The 18822-nt window shown below is 42.4% G+C and overlaps 1 protein-coding gene across 3 annotated transcripts in view; it reads left to right on the forward strand.

Annotated features, from left to right (window-relative positions):
• The first annotated feature begins 7902 nt into the window (after nucleotides 1-7902).
• The window catches only part of Dis3l2 (DIS3 like 3'-5' exoribonuclease 2), a 306233-nt gene continuing 295313 nt past the window's right edge, over nucleotides 7903-18822 (forward strand). The window contains exon 1 of one of the 3 annotated variants that reach the window (XM_035441100.1): nucleotides 7903-8018. The gene's annotated coding sequence lies outside the window, so the exon portion shown is untranslated. Of the gene's footprint in view, nucleotides 8019-8075; nucleotides 8214-18822 lie in introns of those variants that run through there. The other 2 variants (XM_027397459.2, XM_035441098.1) reach the window with 2 other exon arrangements.

The following is an 18822-nucleotide window of genomic DNA, read 5'->3' on the forward strand; positions in this document are numbered from 1 at the left end:
ACAGCTTTGACTGTATGCCTGCTGTTGTTTTTTTGTTTTTAAAATATGGAGGTATACATTGCAGCCTCGCAACTCGGGAGCTGCCTTCTAGAGATTTTTCCATTTATATCTTGTCACATGGGAGCACATGGCATTCTGGAGTTCTCTCTAATTTTATTGTATTGTAGTCCAATGAAGGGTGAACGTTTCTCAGTCTTGATACTATCTTATAAGAATAACTTTGTTTTTACAACTAATTAATTTTTGTAATGGCATAATTGTTACTGAAATAATGAGAGTTAGTTTTTGGGAAAGCTCTCTTCCCAGTTTGTTCTCCTTTGAGGCAGTCTCTCCCAAAGCTTTCTGTAGTGGAAGAAGCGTGAGGTGTGGGGATTTGCTGGTGATTCCTCAGCCGAGCTGGGGCAAAGCCTGTTTGAGACTCATGAATGGAGTATTGTTGGGAATTGATGCCAACATGCTCCAACAGCACCCTTCCCCTGTTGGTGGGGCTTCTGTTGAAAACCTGCAGGGCAGGGCTGCCCTTGGCCAAATGGCATACACTTCGAGCACCCCTTTCCTTCCAATTTCCCGGCTGCACAAAGCACCGGGTGACCTGTTGTCTTTGGTCCTCTTTCTGGCTTTGGCTGAAGAGGGAATTCTCTGCTGGGGGTGACTTCTCATGCACATTGGCTGATATAGGGTCCTCCCTCTGGTGCTCTGTGCTTGCCAAGGGGTGCTGGAACCCTGGGATGAAGACAGCTTCCTCAGTCAAGCTGGCACATGTGATGCTTGCTTTTGTGTAAGTGTAGTTTGTCTGAGCCAAGTTTTCATTCCCTCTCTCCTTTTCTGAAATATGTATTTTATAAAATGCATAGATGTGAATTTTGTTTTTAAATTCAGTCTGTGATTCTGTTTTTTTTAAAGTAGGAGAATTTAGTCCATTTACATGTAATCTTATAATGGTTGTAATTGTGTTATCCGGTATTTTCTCAGTTCATAAAATTCTTGGCTTTCTTTTAAACTTAACACAGAGTTTCTAATAGATGCTGTTTTTGAGATTCATTTAGAGATCAAATGTAGCATTTCTGAACCTAATTTCCTGGAGCTTTACTCACTGTCTTCAATTATATAAACTAAAACATCCCTTGTTCATCTTCATACATATTTTAACTCAAAAGTATTTTCTCTCATACATAAAGTCTTTAAGAACTTACTTCTACAAATACTCCTCAATCAAATTATTTTGTTTTGCTATGAAAAATTTTCTCAGCTTAAAAACCCCCAAAATTACATGGTTGTGTGTGTGCACACATGTGTGCACACTGGAATGCATGCATGTGTCATGCATGTCAGAGGATAACTTATGGATCCCGATGATCAAGGTCAGGTTGTTGGGCTTGGTGGAAGGTGCTTTAACCCACTGAGCCATTTTGCTGCCCCCCAGTAAGATATTTTAATATATGATCATTACATTTTTGTTATGCCTGTACATGATATTCCTGCTCTTCACACTAAGATGTTTATCTCTGTGGAGAGGTCAGGGTACTCTGAATGAAGTTATCATTTATCCCTTCCTATGCTCCTGCTTCATCCCCTATTTTAAGACTATTCACACACACCCTCATCCTTAAGACATTATAGTCCTGCCAGGGGGTGGTGGCACCTATCTTTAATCCCAGCACTCAGGAGGCAGAGGCAGGCGGATCTCTGTGAGTTCCAGGTCAGCCTGGTCTACAGAGTGAGTTCCAGGATGGCCAGGGTTGTTACACAGAGAAACCCTGTTTTGAACAACTAAAACAACATCATCAACAACAAAAGACATTATAGTACTAAGTAGTGATAACACTCTTAGGTGAATTAGTTTCCCTGGCTCAGCTAACTGGATCCCTATCCCAATTCAGAGGCTGACTTCAGATAGTCAAATGTTTGCTGTGTAGAATTCTTCAGGGATAAGACATAATTCTTCATTTACGTTTTCCCTCTTTGCCACCACAACATATATGCTTGCTGGCATACACTTAACTCCACTCCCCGAAAGGTCTCCTAGGTAAGTGCTCACTAAACAGCTGGTGTTCCATTTATTAGAGGTGCCAAAAGAGGTCTGGCAAACTATGTGGCCTGCCACAAAAATATAAATACTATCCCTGTTGTTAGGGCCACCATCCGTAAAACACATAGTCATTTTACACTCCTGAGAGTGGCCACCATTTAAAATAGCTTTTAATTAAATGATAGCAATATATTTACTTTGTGCCAGGCACCATTACAAATGTTTTACATCTATTAGCTCTTTTAAACCTTTTATAGTAACATTATGAGATATTTTTCTGTAATCACTCACGTTCTACAGAGAAGGAAAATGGAGACTCAGAGACGTTGAGTAACTTGTCCAGGACAACACAGTGAGTAAGTAGCTCCCAGTGAGCAAATAGGGGAGTTGGCTGTAACACAGGAGTTTACTCCCCCTGCTTTAAGGGCTGTTAGACTGTGTGGCTGTGCCAATGACTCTGCAGCTCAACAGGCTCCTTTGTTAAATTATCTCCAGATGGAGTCAGGATCTGGTGGTGGCAAAGTATAGAAGAAAAGCAAAATCTTGTATAACGAAGCCCTTTCTCTGCAGTGAAGTCCCCACTAGCACTCTGGGGGTTGTGAGTTTTATGTCATTCTTCTCTCCTTCAAGTGTGACAGTTATTAGGTACCACTTGGAGCCGGTGAGACATATCTGGGATTGAAAGAGAACATTCAGAATCCAAAGAGAGTTATAAGAGAGAGACAGAAGAAAGATAAAACAGGATGTTGTGAGAGAGGGTAAAAATGAAGGTTTTTTTTTTTTTTTTTTTTTTTTTTTGGTTTGTTTTGAGACTAGGTGTCACTGTGTAGCCCAGGCTGGCCTCAAAAACCCACATTAAAGTATTGTATATGAAATTAAAAAAGAAGTGGAACGCTAAGAAGCACTAAAAAACAAAAACAAAAAACAAGAGACTGTCTGAAAAGAACACTATACCTAACAAATTATGAGGAACTTAGATTCAGTTGGTACAAGTACTTGCTGTGCAAGCCTGACCGCTTGAGTTTTATCCTGGGAAACCCATGTAAAAAGCCAGCGGCAGAGCTGTACATCTGCAATCCTAATTCTCCTACAAGAAGGGACATGAGACAGCAGCATTAACCAGCTCTCGGGCCAGCTAGCCTACAGTATGAAGTGTCATTCAGAAGTAAGAGACTCTGTCTCAACAAGGTAGGAGAGAACCAACTCCTGAAGCTTTCCTCTTACACACACACACACACACACACACACACACACACACACACACACACAATTCAAAAATTAAAAATATGATAAGTTGATAGTTATAGTTAGAAGGTGGAAATTATATTTGTTTCTCATTTTATTTTTATCTTATATGCGTGGGTATTTTGCCTGCATGTATGTCATGCTATGTGCATGTAGTACCCATAGATGTCAGAAGAGAGCGTCAGATCCATGTGAGACTGTCGCTACAGACAGTTGGCAGACACTCCCTGAGCGCTGAGAACTTGGGTCCTCTGAAGAGCTGCCAGTGCTCTTAACGGCAGCTGAGTCATCTCTCTAGCAAAAAACTTTTTTGTTTGTTTTTGTTTTGTTTTTCAAGACAGGGTTTTTCTGTATTGCTTTGGAGGCTGTCTTGGAACTTGCTCTGTAGACCAGGCTGGCCTCAAATCACAGAGATCTGACTGCCTCTGCCTCCAAGTGCTGTGATTAAAGGCGTGCACCCCAACGTCCGGCTCTAGCAAACTTTTAAACAGGAACTATAAGATAAAAAGAGAACACGATAGTAAAGCAATGAGACGTGAGAATTTTTTTTTAAAGAAATGCTTTAGTAGGGTTTATATTCTAAAAGTTAAGGAAAAGAGAAACCAATACTAGAAAGAAAAAAATCATATAAATTTAAAGTAAAGCAAGAACAAAAACAGAATTCAGAGTATGGCTTCCAGTGATCTGGGTGGATGCTGGACCAGGTGGTGAGATGTCGAGACTTCCTTATTGTTTATCCACAGGACCTTGGCCCTTGCACTCAGCCCACATACATGATCTTTGTGATCTGGTGTCCCCAGATTCCTTCAGGCCAGCAAGCACTCCTCTACTTTGCTTCTTGGAATGTTTTCAGTTTTCATCCTATTTCATACTCTGTTCATGATCCTTTACTTCCTGTGTGAAGAAATCAGCTTACACACAGCAATTAAATCATCCTGCTGAATGACTTATTCTGCCTTATCTCCTTGAAGTTCTTGCTGTGTTTGCTTTGGTCACTGCACTGTTTTTCACACATCTACTCCCACACATTCATACGCACACCCTGCCTTTATCACCTGGGTTCATCTTTGAGGTTGCAACACTTTTTTTTTTTTTATCGATCCCAAGTTGCTTAGTAACTGCTCATTTCCCTGTCTTTGATGTGATGGTATTGGGCAAGAGAGAGAGACAACTTCTAGGACCACCTCATGGCAGAATATTTAAGAATGTGGTGACTGGGGAAGTGCAGTTGGGGACCCTGGGTGAATGTTAGCACAGAATCCTGGGCAGAGAAAGTTGGTGCCTAGAAATCAAGGTTCACTATGTCGGGAAAGTTCTGGGATAACAGCACCTCTCTAGAACTCTGTACTCATCAGTGAGCGAGGGACTAATAGCAGATTTGTGGGTTGCAGGTTTATGTCCTTCCAAATGCATATTCTGAAAACCAGTCCCAGTGTAATAGGAGGTGGGGCTGTTGGGAGGTGATTGGGCCACAAGAGTGAAGCCTTCAAGAATGGGATTGGTATTTTTATGAGAAGCTAGAAAGTTAATTAGATATTTTCCTGTCCGATCAGGTTAAGACAAGAAACAGGAAGTCAGTCCTGACCAGACAATCTGCCAGTGCCTTGATCTTAGAGTTCACAACTTTGGGAACTGTGTAAATTTCTGTTGTTTAAGGTCCCCAATCAGTGGCACTTTGTTGCAGCAGACAAGACTGCCTAATATGTAGACACAATGCCTCCTAAAGTCAAATTGGTGTGCTTCTAGAGGCTGTAGGTGGCACCTTATATATTCCAGCAGAGTATGACAGTAGTGTGCTGGGTCTTGGGAGACATTTCTCAAAGTATTTTGCATCATTAATGAGCCATTAGTCACCAAGAGACCAAACATAGATGAAGCTTATCATGTTGAAGTGCAGAATAAAACAGGCCTTTCATAACATCAGAAAGGCCCCATCTCTTTTGATGCCACTGACTTTCCACAGAAATCCAATTACATGGAGCCCCATGAATCACCTGGCCCTTTAATGAAATATACCACAAGGTATATGAAGACAGAATTCATGAACTCATTCATTTGGGCCTTTTCCTTTCTAGATCATGAGTTGGCTTTATAACTTTTATTCACCAAACAACAGATGTAGCTTACTTTTACTAAACCATAATAACTTACTGGTCTTGATTTGGTCCTAGGCCTTTGCTATAGAATTTGTCTGTTTCCTTCCCCACCTTCCCAACACCTCATGTGATAGTATTAGGAGGTAGAGTCATTGGTAGGTGATTAGGTCATGGGCACCAAAGTCTCCATGGATGGAACTGTCTCCTTGTAATAGACTTTAGAGAACTCCCTTTCCTTTTCTATTTTGTGGGGACACATTGAGCAGGTTGCTGACTGTCAGTCAGGAAGTGGGTCCACATCAGACACTGAAGAGGTGTGCCTCAATTTTGGATGTCCCAGCCTCTAGAGAACTCTGCTCATAGACTCCTTAGCTTATGGTAGTCTGTCACAGTAGTCAGAATGAATTAAGACAGCTCTCTTGACTATACCTTGATGTTCTTGAGCCACACGTTTAAAAAATTAATTGATTTTCTTTCATAGACAGCTGGTTAAATCAACCAGGAATGGATTTAGTTTCCCAGAGAAAACAAAAAAAAAATTAAATTTTTTTATTTATCTAATTTTTTTTTCATTTAACCAAGCCCAGTTTCCCCTCCCTCCCCTTCTCCCAATCCCTACCTTCCCCATCCCACCTCTTATCCACTCCTCACTAAGGGTAAGGCCTCCCATGGGGAGTCAACAAAGTTTGGCATATCAAGTTGAGGCAGAACCAAGCCCCTCCCCCTCTATATGGAGGCTGAGCAAGGTATCCCGCCATAGGGAATGGGTTCCAAAGAGCCAGCTCATGCCCTAGGGATACATCTTGGAAAACCATTATTTCTAAGTCTTTCAGAAGAGCTTATGGACATGCTTGTTCTATGAGGAATGTACATGGGCCAGAGATAGGCGTGTGGAGCAAGCCTCTTAGCTCAGGCCCATTCCAAATTGTGCTGTGATCTTCTTTCAGCCAAACTTACTCCACTCAGAGGTCATGGTAGTATGTCCATCCAGCCCTGCAACCCTCACACCTGTTATCACACTTTTTGCCAGATGTTCAGTCAAAATCAGGTCTCGGATGGTCTAGTGGTCTTGGCTCTCCTTCCTTTCTTTATTTTAGAGTTTAGTTTTGGTTTTCTTAGCCTTACCTTCCATTTCCAGCCCTCCCATATTTTATCGTTTCAATCCTCAGTTCTCTGTTTCTTGCAGGTTTTCCCATTCCTGTCTCAACTGGCCTGCTTCCTATTCACTGAACCCCCAAATCCCTGCTATCTAGTCTCCGAAGTTTGAATAGGCTAGTTTTGCATACATGGAAGTTTGGCTGAGGGTTCTGGAAGGATCTGAGAGAAAGCTAAAAATACCAAAGAATCCTGAGGTTTATTCCTTAAGTAAACATGTAGGTCATACCAAAGTGGGGCTTTTTTTTTTTTTTTTTTTTTTTTTTTTTTTTTTTTTTTTGGGTTTTTCGAGACAGGGTTTCTCTGTGTAGCTTTGGAGCCTATCCTGGCACTCACTCTGGAGACCAGGCTGGCCTTGAACTCACAGAGATCCGCCCGCCTCTGCCTCCCAAGTGCCGGGATTAAAGGCGTGCACCACCAACGCCCGGCCAAAGTGGGACTTTTAATGCATTAAGAAATCCGGAAGTTTGCCGTATCGCCTTATCTTGATTCAATAGGTAGAATAATACAGCAGCCTCCTTCACCAGAAGTGGGTCCCATTCCAGCACCTTCTACTTTGACGTTGTATTCTTGAATTTTGTTTAGTCTGTGGGCACCGCTGGACACAAGATCCCCACAGAGGTTGACAACGATGGCCAGTCCCTCACTGAGGTACTTCCTTCTCATGTCCCTGGACGCTCTTTGGGGGTTCCTTCTCTTTGGTTCACAGAGTCGTCATGTTCTAGGCTGCATCCCTACGTATTAGCAGTTCTTGACACAGCTCTCTGGTCAGGCCACGCTGCCTTCAGAAGGGACTCACACCACATTGCATCTACTCCATGGCTTGACACACTTTCCCCTCCCCTCCACGTGGTCGAGGCCTCTAGGCTGTCATGCCTAGGCAGGCCTTCTTTTTGCGCAGGCTTTACAGCTTCTTCGCTCATCTCAGCGAGCTGGACACTGTCGCCTCTTTGGCCACAGCCTGTATATTTTAGGGTACACACCGCGCCCGTGTTACACACCTCTGTACCCCACGTGCCAACAACGCATCTAGCCGTGAACGGTGTGCAGTGAAGGACCGATGGATGGGTCCATGAATGGATGGGTAAGGGTTGGTAACAAGGAAGGCGCTGGCGTGGCTCCACAAGCGAGGACTGGACGCCCAGAGCATCCTTAAGCCTGGTGGCACCTGCAACGTGATACCGGCTAGGTGGTGGGTTCAGGACCCACATCCTGCGAGAGGGACCCTGGAGAGAAGGGCGGGGAGCCGCCTTCGAGGGATGGTACACGCACCGCTCCCCACCCCCGTCCGCGCTCAACCTCGTGGCCCTGCCGCAGCGTAGCGCAGCGCAGCGCAGCGCAGCGACCACCGCCTCCACCGCCCACTCGCCTGGCGCTTCGCTCTTGGCCCCACCCGGCCACCGTCGCTCGCTGGAACGCTCGCTCGTGACCCGGAAGCGCATTCTCCCTAGCAACTGCGGGTCCGCGGCGGCGCCGGCCTCCGGGGAGCGACGGTGAGGCTCCTGCCCCCCCTCCCCCTGCGCACGCCCCGGCCGCCGGGCCTGGCCTTCCCGCCGCGCCGCGCTCCGCGGCCCGGGCCGTGCGTCCTCGTCTCCCGGGGCGCCCGACTGCGGCGCCTCTGGTCGCCTCACGACGGCTGCGGCCTGGCCTCGGGCCCCTCACGCCCCTCACGCCCCGCGGGTAGCGCAGTTGAGTGCGTGAGGAGGGAGATGGGAGGGTTGGAGCCGGTGGCCGGGAAGACGCGGCTTCCCGAGCGAGGCTCGGGTCACCTGGGGACGCGTTCTCGTGGGTCCTGACGGAGACTGACTGACAGGCTTGCGGCGCCCCGGCAGAGCTGAGCCGCAGCGCTTGCAGAGTGCGGGAGCTCTCCAAAGTGATACACTTTATCCATTCTCGGGGGCGTAGAGGCTCTTTCAGTTGCACACTCTTGAGCCGACGGTTCCCCCGGGAGTTAGCTTTCCAGTTAGGAGTGAGCTGCGGTTGGTATACTGTGTTGTAGACGTTGCCGCTTCCAGTTGTATACAGAAGGATCTGACTAATCTTGAGAAAAACTTGATGGGAAATTTACCAAGTTGAAGCAGGGGCAGGCGTTCATAGATCTCTGGTGTACATTTCAAAAGATACAGTGGCACTGAAAACCTCCTTTGAGTCCGGACAAGTGGTACTAAGAAAACTTGAGACGTTGTTGGTAACTACTGATCGATGTGAACAGTTTGTGGAATTATTTAGGAATAAAATGCAGGGACTTAAGACTCACCATTCAAAACTCTTGTCATTTCATTAAAGTTAGTATTAAGCACCGGTAGCGTTAGTACACTTGAAATGACTTTTAGAAGACATGCGAAAATGTACACATTGCCCCATTGGGCGGAAAGCGGTAAGATGACATTAGGTTAAATACAATCCGTGGTAGGTAGTAAGTGCTGTATAGTAGGTTAGAGGGTGGAGGAATGAATGTACGCTGGTGTTTTCGGGAATATGTTTAATAGTTGATTTGCCTCCAAAGAATAGATAGACTTTGTAATTGTATTGGAGGGGACTAAACAAACTAGATGATTTCCTATATTCCTTAGGGCTTGGGAAACATTTCCATATGGTGTTCTTTAGTTCATATTTAAAATTCTAAAGTCCCTTGATTCTGATCCATTTCTTTCCAAACACATCGCACACAAATCTCTGGTGTTGTTCTTGTTTGAGATCTAAAACAGGTGCTTTGCCCCTTGGAGATCCTTTGTCTCTGCAGTCGGTCTTATATTTATGTTAAACGCCAACAGCTTAAGCAGTTTCTGTTTAATATGTACTTGAGTCTTGTGAAATTTTGTTCTTTGATATTTGTGTTTCATATGTAGTAGGCACTTTGTCAGGAGACAATGAAAACAATGGTTACTCAGCAACCAGTTACTATGTTTTATGTGTGGTTTACTCATGTGCGTGCACGTGTGTGTGTGTGTGTGTGTGTGTGTGTGTGTGTGTGTTTAGCTTATCAGTTTTTGATGCTCAGTGCTTGACTTAAGCTGTAGAAGAAGATAAAGATTTTAGGCCATTGCTTTGTAGGTCCACCAAAAATACAATTATGAAGATGGATAAGCTCTTAAGACGTTTTTTTGGATGCTTTATTGCTTTCTTGTAGTTATTATATTGTTTAATCTAGTTATTAAACAGCTATTGGAGTGTCCACCTGGTACCAGGCACTGTGCTTGGCTGTGGAGTTGAGACTGATTGCAGACCCGATCCCCGTTTTTAGCAGACGGTAATCCAATAACCACACAGATGTTAAGGTGCAGTTTCGAGGTGTTAAGGGGAGTCACAAATGACATCTGTGAATGGAGATATTCAGGATGCACAGGAAAGGAAGTCCTTCAGGGAAACTGGTTAGCAGGGCAGAGACCCTGCAATGGCAGAGTGGCAGGTGAGGACCAGGGACACAAGGTTGAGCCTCAGAAGGGAGCTGGAGGCATGTGGGACTATCTGCTAGGACTGAGCGCTAGAGATGTGGAACGGAGCCAGATTGTGCTGGGCCTTGTAGGCAAACTGAATTTTTCTTTGTGCTTGAATAAAGAGACGCCTCTATGAAGGTTTTACTCAGGGACTTAGGCTGTGTGTCGGGTGGGGATGACACAGTATGTTTGAGTCTGAATGGTCTGCTTTGTTTCAGTCAGCCACCAGTTAGCATTTTAATTGTTTTCTCCCCCTTGTTCTTCAACTTGCTTCCTATGCTTTATTTTGTAAATTTTAATTTAAAATTTGGACAACATGTGGGCGTCTCTCCTCCTACCAGGTGGGTCCTGGGGTTGAACTCAGACTGTCAGGCTTTGAGACAAGTGCCTTTACCTGCTGAGCCATCTCACTGCCCCTCCCTCATGCTTTATTAGATTTGGAGAAGCTCCCATGTCCCACTAGGAAGACTCACTTATTTCTCTTTTATTTGGGAAAAATAATTTTATGGATTAAAATAAGCCATTGGGACCAATTGGTTAGAAATGTTTTTAATCATTACTACTGCTTGGAAACCAGTTTTCATGTTTTTTTTTAAACTCCTTTTAAAAAGAGTAGTAAAACATATAATGTAAAGCTTACTGTTGGGCTGGGGGAATTGGCTTAGTTGGTAAAGTGTTTGCAGCACATGAGGACCTGAGTTCCATGTACCCAGCACCTGCATACAAAGAGGACCTGGTGGCATGTGCTGGTAGTGGTAGTGTGAGGAGACAGAAGGACCTTGGCAGCTTGCTGGTCAAGCCTAGTCTCTGAGCCCCAGGTCCCAGAGAGAGTCTGTCTCAGAACCAAACAAACAAAACACAACCAACCCCTCCCAAATAAAAACCAAGGCAGTCAGCTTCTGAGGAGTAACACCTAAGGTTGAGTTCCTCGACTTCAAGTGCCTGCATCCATCCACATAGTCCTAGTCATTCTAAGTGCATAGTTCAGTGATGGTAACTGTTGACTGTAACAGACTCTAGAGCAATCCATTCTCTTCTTGCCTGCTGTTGGCCACCACCACTCTACTCTCTGTTGTCATAATTTTGTCCACTTTGTATATATACCTGTCCTTCCATCACTTAGTTCAATGCTGTCAGTTCAAAAAATACCCAGCTTTTCTTTCTAGTCTTTGGAGTTCATTCACAGAGCCAGGGTGAAAGAGGTTTGGGTTTTTTTTCTTTTGTTTGTTTTGTTTTGTTTTGCCAGTAATATGGGGAGCCCTGGTGAGTTGGGAAATGGTTCCTTTCCTTCAGTTTTCTGTCACAGTTTGTATAAGTTGGTATTTTTCCTAACAATTATCAGTATTTATTAGTGTTTCTGTCTGTCTAGTGTGGGAAGGTTTTTGTTTTGTTTTGTTTTTTTTTTGACTAAAGTGTTCATGATACCTGTTTCTTTTGGTTGAACTTTGGTTATGCCTTTCATTGACCTTGAATATTTTTCTTGTCTTTTCTTAATATGTTAGCTTTTCCTCTGGCTCATTGAGGATATAGAGTGTAGTCGTAGTAGTTACAACTTTCATGCCTTTTGTTGTCATTCTGAGGCATGTCCACCTTCAGCCTTTCTTCACACTCCCTCCCCTAAGCCCTCACCCTGCTCATTCAATAAGGAGTGCACACTAGGTGATAATTCCCTTATTTTATATATTTAGGAGCTGAAGCTTAAGACAGTTGGGTAGTTTAATTTGGTAAAGGTCAGATAGCTAGCTAATGGTTATTTCAATTTAGGTTTTTCTAGCTGTATAACTTGATTCTAGCCAGACAGATAAGTATAGAAATAAAGCAGGAGGTAGAGTAGGGAAGGCACCTACCCAGAGAGGAATTGGAAAGACCATACAGGGTCATGCTGTTTATAAAAGACTTCCAAGGATGCAGGAAGCCTTTGGGATGAGCTTTGGAAGTTAATGTGAGAGAAGCATCTGAGGGGTGGGTTATGGGTGTGGGATATGGAGTGGGCAAGGAGAGGTGTGTTGTAGTGCATGGGCTTGGAAGATCGGGTGTGTGTGGATTGGGTGTGACTATGGAAAGCAGATGACAAGGGAGTTGGACTGAATTGTGGAAGGTTTTTTTTATGTCTGGCTTCAAAACAGTCTTTTGTATGTCTTTAGTTACTGTATGAGTCTGGTTCAGGGCAGTCATCTTTTAAAATTTGCCTTCATTACTTACTGCAGTCTTGCACATAATTAATTCATAGATTTATTGATTGATTGATAGCATGATTTCTTACTGTTACTTAGTTACTTTATTAGTGCTTGTGATTGAATTGTTTATTGTATGAGAAGTCTTGACTCTTGTGTTCATAAAATTCCTTCCAAAGAAGTCAGCATACTTTATGCTAATTCATTTACTGATTATCTCAGCAGTCAATTTACTATACTCAAAGAATATCCCACTGTAATAGGAACTTAGACTCTGGCTTCAACTATAGAGCCACACTGGTCATTGGGTAGCTTTTATTTTTTTTCATTAACAATTGAAACATTTTTATGTGTGTGGTTGTTTTTGCTGCTTATATGACTGTGTACCATGTGTATGCAGTGCCCTCAGAAGCCAGAAGAGGGCACTGACTCCTTGGAATCCTAATTACGTGTAGTTGTGAGCTGCCATGTAGGTGCTGGGAATTGAATCCATCTCCTTTGGAAGAGCAGCCAGTGCTCTTAACCACAGAGATGTCTCTCCAGCTCCCACTGTATGTCCTTCCCCTGTAATAACAAAAGGAATGTTTAGTGTGGAGGGCAGAGCCCATGCCTGGCTGGGATTTTCTCTTTCTGCTTGGAGGGGTATGTGCAGTGCTATCTTTGAATGCACAGCCATCTGCCCACCACATGCAGTGTTTATTGGCAGGGTAGGATTAGACCCACTCTAATCTCAGAATTGAGAGCTGAGGTTTCCACTGGGTTTCATTGAATTTTGGTCTGTTAAAAATAATTAAGGAAAAACATTTTACTGTTAAAATCACAACATTCTTTGTGCAGTGCTTCTAATTGCTTTTATAAATCCGTCTGTTCAAGCAAGCATTATTTTTGCTGGTGTCTGAAGTGGTTGTCACTAGCTTGTGTTTGATCAGAGAGTGTAATTGCCCCTTGTTGTCCCCCCACCACTATCCCCATGGATCTGCAGGTGACTACTTAGAAGGACACTGCAGTATTGAAAGACTGAGTCTAGAATTAAGACCAGGAGTATCATTATATATTCAGTCTTGTTTGTTTTAAGTTACGAGTTTATAACTGAGAAGTTACCAAATATATGTGTAAGGTATCCATAATGGCAGACAGAATACCCAGGTATAGGTACTACTTTAAGAAATTACTGCCATTGAAGGCTCTTTGCAACTCTTCTTAATCCACCTCTTCCTTCTCCTTTGTGTGGTAACCTGAATTTTGTATTTTCTTTATACTTGGACCACATAGTTCATCACAGTATAGATATTTTTTCCTTTGGAGATGCCTGTTTAGTTATGTGTGTGGTTCACAACTGAAGTCCCAGCACTTAGCCGCTGAGGCAGGAGGACAATCCTGGGTTTGAGACCAGCTAGTATTAAAATTGAGCCCTTGATTCAAGAAAAGAAATATGGACTTAACTACTTTTTTAATTAGTTTTTTCCCCTGTATTTGATGTTCAGTTTGAACTTTTCGGTTTCTTTTTTTTTTTTTTTTTTTTTTTTTTTTAAAGCCACAACTAGAACCGTGCACACTGACTTTTTTGGTGTGATTAATTTATGATCTGTTCCTTTTTAATGTTGAATCTTTTTGGTCAAGAGCAGAATCTGTTATTTTTTAGGTCATTTAAAAATGATTTAAAATTTACCAGGCAGTGGTGGCGCACTCAGGAGTCAGAGGCAGGAGGATCTCTGAGTTCTAGGTCAGTCTGGTCTATAAGAGTGAGTTCTAGGACAGCTAGGGCTACTTAGAGAAACCCTGTCTTGAAAAACAAAACAAAACAAAACAAAATTACATTCTAACTTTAGTAATAATGCTACTGAATTATACTATTAAGTATTATGTCTACTGTTCTTGATATGTATTTTAAAGAGATTTATTTGTTTTATTTTATATGGATAATTGTTTGCCTGAGTGTATGTCTATGTATCAGGTGTGTGCAGTGCCTATGCAGGTTAGGAAAGAGTGTCATATCCTCCATAATTGGAGTTATAGATGGTTTTGTGACCCACCACATGGGTGCTGGGAATCGAACCTAGGTCCTTCAGAAAAGCAGCTCTTTATTGCAGAGCCATCTCTTCATTTCCTCCACCTTATCTTTTGAGATAAGGCCTCTCACTGTTCTGGGGGTACTTCCATCTCTGCCACCCCCACTAAGGTTATGTTGCATGTAGCTGTGTTTTTTTTTTTTTGTTGTTGTTCTTACATAGGTCCTTGGGATTGGAACTCAGGTCCTCATGCTTGTGTGACAGACACTTTACTGATAGAATATCTTCCCAGCCCCAAGTTTTTCATCTTCTGTGATTTGGAATAGTTTAACATAGGAAACAAGTTATTTGCCTTTGCATTTGTTTATGATAGACCATGTACTCAATACTTACTATTTTAGTATTTTGCAGTTAAATCTATTGCTATTCTTCCTGGTCACCATCAGGTTTGGTAGGAAGTAGGAAATAGCTAAGAATCAAATTCATTTCTCTCACTTGTATAGATGACAGTTGCTTAGTATCATTTAGTGAGAAATCTTTTGTCTGTTGAAGCACCACCTTCAGCACACATAGAAATCTGCATTCCCTTCCCTTCCCTCCTTTCTTCTCCTCTCTTCTCTTCTCTTCTCTTCTCTTCTCTTCTCTTCTCTTCTCTTCTCTTCTCTTCTCTTCTCTTCTCTTCTCTTCTCTTCTCTTCTCTTTTCTTGAGACAGGGTTTCTTTGTGTAACAGTCCTGGATGTTCTGTAACTGTCTTTGTAGACCAGGCTGGCCTTGAACTCACAGAGACTGGACTGCCTCTGCCTCCCAAGTGCTGGGATTAAAGATTTCTGCCACCAGCACTTGGCTTGCATTTGTTTCTTTATTGTCTATTTAAGCATCTTCTAATAGTAAATTTACTATTTACTATGAAGACTTCTTAAGTATTTAGTCTTTCTTGCCATTTTGGAAAAGTTGTTGAGAGAGTAAGCCTGGATCATGGTGGTAGATTAATTTGTTGGTCTAACAGAATACAGTTATAACAAAGTATAGTTGTCTTTCATTTCATTTTCCATTCTAGATTATTTATGTGTATGTGTGGGTTTGCTTGTGTGTTTTTATGTTTACCACATCCATGCTTGATGTCCATGGAGGTCAGTGGAGAACTGGAGTTATGGATAGTTGTGAGCCACTATGTGGGTGCTGGGAACTGAACTCTGGTCATTTACAAGAGTAACACTTTCCATCCCTGTTTCAGTTTCTGTAGTTCCAGAAGACCAGAGGATTCTACTGATGCTTAAGTCTATTCTATGGAACAGTGTATTTGCATGTAACCTGTGCTTCTAGGTTAGTTATAATATCTAACAAAATCCTTATATTATTTAGGAAATAATGACAAGGAAAAAAGTTTATGCATATTCAGCATATTTTTCTTGATTCTTTTCTACCTGTGTTGGTTGAATACAGAGGGTCTAGTGTACCATTGAAGGCTTACACAACAGAAATTTACTGCTCAAAGCTCTGGAAGTTAGAAGCCTGACATCCAGGTGTTGGCAGAGTTGACTCCTGAAGGCTGTGAAGAATCTGTTCCACTTCTCCCTCTCCTAGTTTCAGGAGGTTGCTGGCAATCTTTGACATTCTTTGCTTTTTAGACACATCATTCTAATGTTTGACTTAATCTTCACATGATGTTATCTCTGGGAGTATGTCTGTGCTCAAAATTTTCCTTTTTACAAAGAGGACAATCATTGGGTATGCCCACTCTTATTTGACATCATCTTAACTAATTACTTCTGCAGAAACCAAGTGAGGCCACATGCCAAGATAAAGGTTTAGTACCTCAACATATAATATGTTAGTCAGGTGTCCCTATAACAAAATATCTGAGTAACTAACTTATTTTGGCTTATAATTTTGGAGGTCTAGTCTCTGGTGAACTAACCGTGTTGCTTGGGGCCTGTGATGAGGTGTCACATCATGGTGGGAGCGCATGGCAAACCTAAATTGCATATGCCATGACCAGAGAGCAAAGTAAAGAAGGGGGAAAGAGGCCACGATTCCAGAATCTGGCCTTGTCACCAATAACATGAAACCCTTTCCTGGGCCCCACTTCTTAAAGGTTCTGCCACTCCCCAGTGCTTTTAACAAATGACTCTTTGGGAGATATTCAAGGTCATAATCATAGCACTTTCCTTGCTCCTGCAGACAGTACATCTGCCTGAAGGAACTGGGTGCGTCTGGGTGGAGAGGTTTAGAAACCACTATAGGTTGAAACTGGGGCTAATGTGAGAGACTCTTGACAAGAAATGGATAGATTAAATGGGGTTCCACTATACACTGATCTTCATTGACCAAGAACCTGAAATTTATCAGAGAGAGAAGCCTCAGAAAGATAGATGTTTCTGAGGCCTGAGGACTGTCCTGTTAGAGTCTCTCAGATTGATGAAAAGGATTCTAAGCCCCAGAAAAAGAATAAAGATTCTGAGTTAAGGAAGAAACCTTAGATCCTTACCTCTGAGAACTGGCTTAGGCTTGTTCAAAGTACAGTTGGCCTCTGTACCCATGAGGTCTGTATATAATAATTCAACTGACAGAGACAGAAGTCATTAGATTTGCATCTGCCCTGAACAGATGTGGACAATGCTCTGTAGTCAATACACTATTTGCAAGGATTTATACCATATTGCAAGTTATAATGAATATAAAGAATTCTTTCGCATGCATGTATGCATGTGTTTGTGTATTTTCCTCTGTTTGTATGTGCATGTGCGCATACATGCATAGCTTGTGTGGTGACTGGACACCAATGTTATAATTCTTAAGCCCTGAAACTCTGGACCTGTGGCTTCCAGGGACTCTCAGTCCTTAGAGCTGGGCAGTTTCCTGAAATTCTTCTAATTCCCATCTTTGTCTCTTTACAACTGTCTCACAGTCTTGGGTTTCTGCTTTCTCTTTACTTCTAATATTGTCCTCTGTCACCTCAACTGCCCTACTCCCTGTAGAGTTTTTAGTCCTCATTTGCTTTCTGTAAGTTGTCTGCTTTCTTTCTAATGCTATGTCCTCCTTCTACTGTCCATTTAGCCTGATGTTTCTACTATAAAAGTCACAAGACTTTTGGGAGAGGCCTTCTCAAATGATGTCTCTTAGTTGATTTCAAAGTAATCAAAGTAGTTGGGAGGGTGTGTTTGGGAGGGTATGTGTGTGGATCGGGTAAATGAAAGGTATCTTTGCACCAATCATAGTGTAGTGTCCAGTTCCAGCAATCATAGGCCCTGCCCTGTATAGGGCCAATTCACTGGCTTTGCATGGGGACCAATCACAAGTTCCACATTGCATGTTTACTTGCTTCTTAGTGAGTTACTGAGGAGTAACTTGAGTGAGAATAGCTTCAAGGTTATCTAAAGGTTACAGGATCTTGCCTTCCAAGGCCAGTGCAGGCTATCTGGAGCAGTTATGACTAGAGCAAGGCCTGGAGCCAGAGTTGTGGCTTTAGCTGCAGTGTTTCTAGCAGCTGGCATGTTCTCAGAGTGATAAAGTGTCTGAAGTAGTTGGGCTGCCTTGAGGTCAGTCTAGCCAGTTTTCAGAGCATAGGCTGCTAGACTGATGGTCCCTAATCCATGCTGCCAGTCACAAGTGTAGTCCGTCTACCTCCCTTCAAAACCTTGCATGGTCCACTTCCAGAAGTTTCAATCCTCTACTCATTTACAGGGAAAAACATTGGGCATTTATAATAAATAGACTTAAAGCTCAACACAAAAATCAGTGTTCTTGAAGCATTTAGTAGTCCTTGAAAGCATTTAGCAACTTAACAGCCACCAGTCTTGTCCCAGGGCCCTACAGAGTTGGGTTCCTTTGATTTCAGTGGTAGTTTTTATCTGGGAAATGTGGAAAAGCTGCAAACCATAGGGTCACCATCTTCTAAATGAAATCACATTGAAAAGTGCAAATGTAGAAAAATTTTCACAGAAATGGCTTTACAGGGCCTCTCAGATTCATCATTACAAGCTGGACAGACCAGGTTGGTGTGGGGGCCATAAGTTGCCACATCTCACTGAAGTCTGAACTTAGCTCTTTAGGCCGTTTATACTGTTCAGAATTTTGTGTTCTGCATTTTCCTTTGTTTCTTGAATGATACTAGATTTTATTTTCCTCTGATTTTGGGCATTTTGAGGTGTAGTTTTTGTGAGTCTATAAGTAGGAATTTCTAGATGTTTGTAGTGGCAGCCCTGAGAGTGTGATAGCAACACTTTACCAAGGACAAAATAATGATATGACTGACCTTAACAAAACCAACTTTTGTTGTTACTAACTCACAGAAGCCAGCTTGATAGTAATATTTTGTGTCAAATTTAAAGAAAGTTTTGACAAACACTGGCATTTTATTTGAAATGATATGAACCTAGGGAAAACTAGTTTCAATTCTTGTATGTTTTAGTCATTTTGTTCAGCAGATTGTAGGATATGAAAGTCACATATTTTTCCAAATTGCCATGGTAAAATTGACCATGTAGGCAGGCTTTGCAGTTCTCTCTTTTTTCGTGTTATTACTTTTTAGATGATGACAGTGATTGCTATTGAAATGATGCATATGGTTGGTTGATGAGTTATTTTTCAGCACTTATTATGTACCTATCAAACCATGAAACTTGGACTGTTCTTATGGTATCCCTGCTTCAAACAATTTATAGTTTATGTATGTA

Source organism: Cricetulus griseus, chromosome 2, assembly GCF_003668045.3.
Source record: "Cricetulus griseus strain 17A/GY chromosome 2, alternate assembly CriGri-PICRH-1.0, whole genome shotgun sequence".
In the NCBI taxonomy this organism is placed as follows: domain Eukaryota; kingdom Metazoa; phylum Chordata; class Mammalia; order Rodentia; family Cricetidae; genus Cricetulus; species Cricetulus griseus.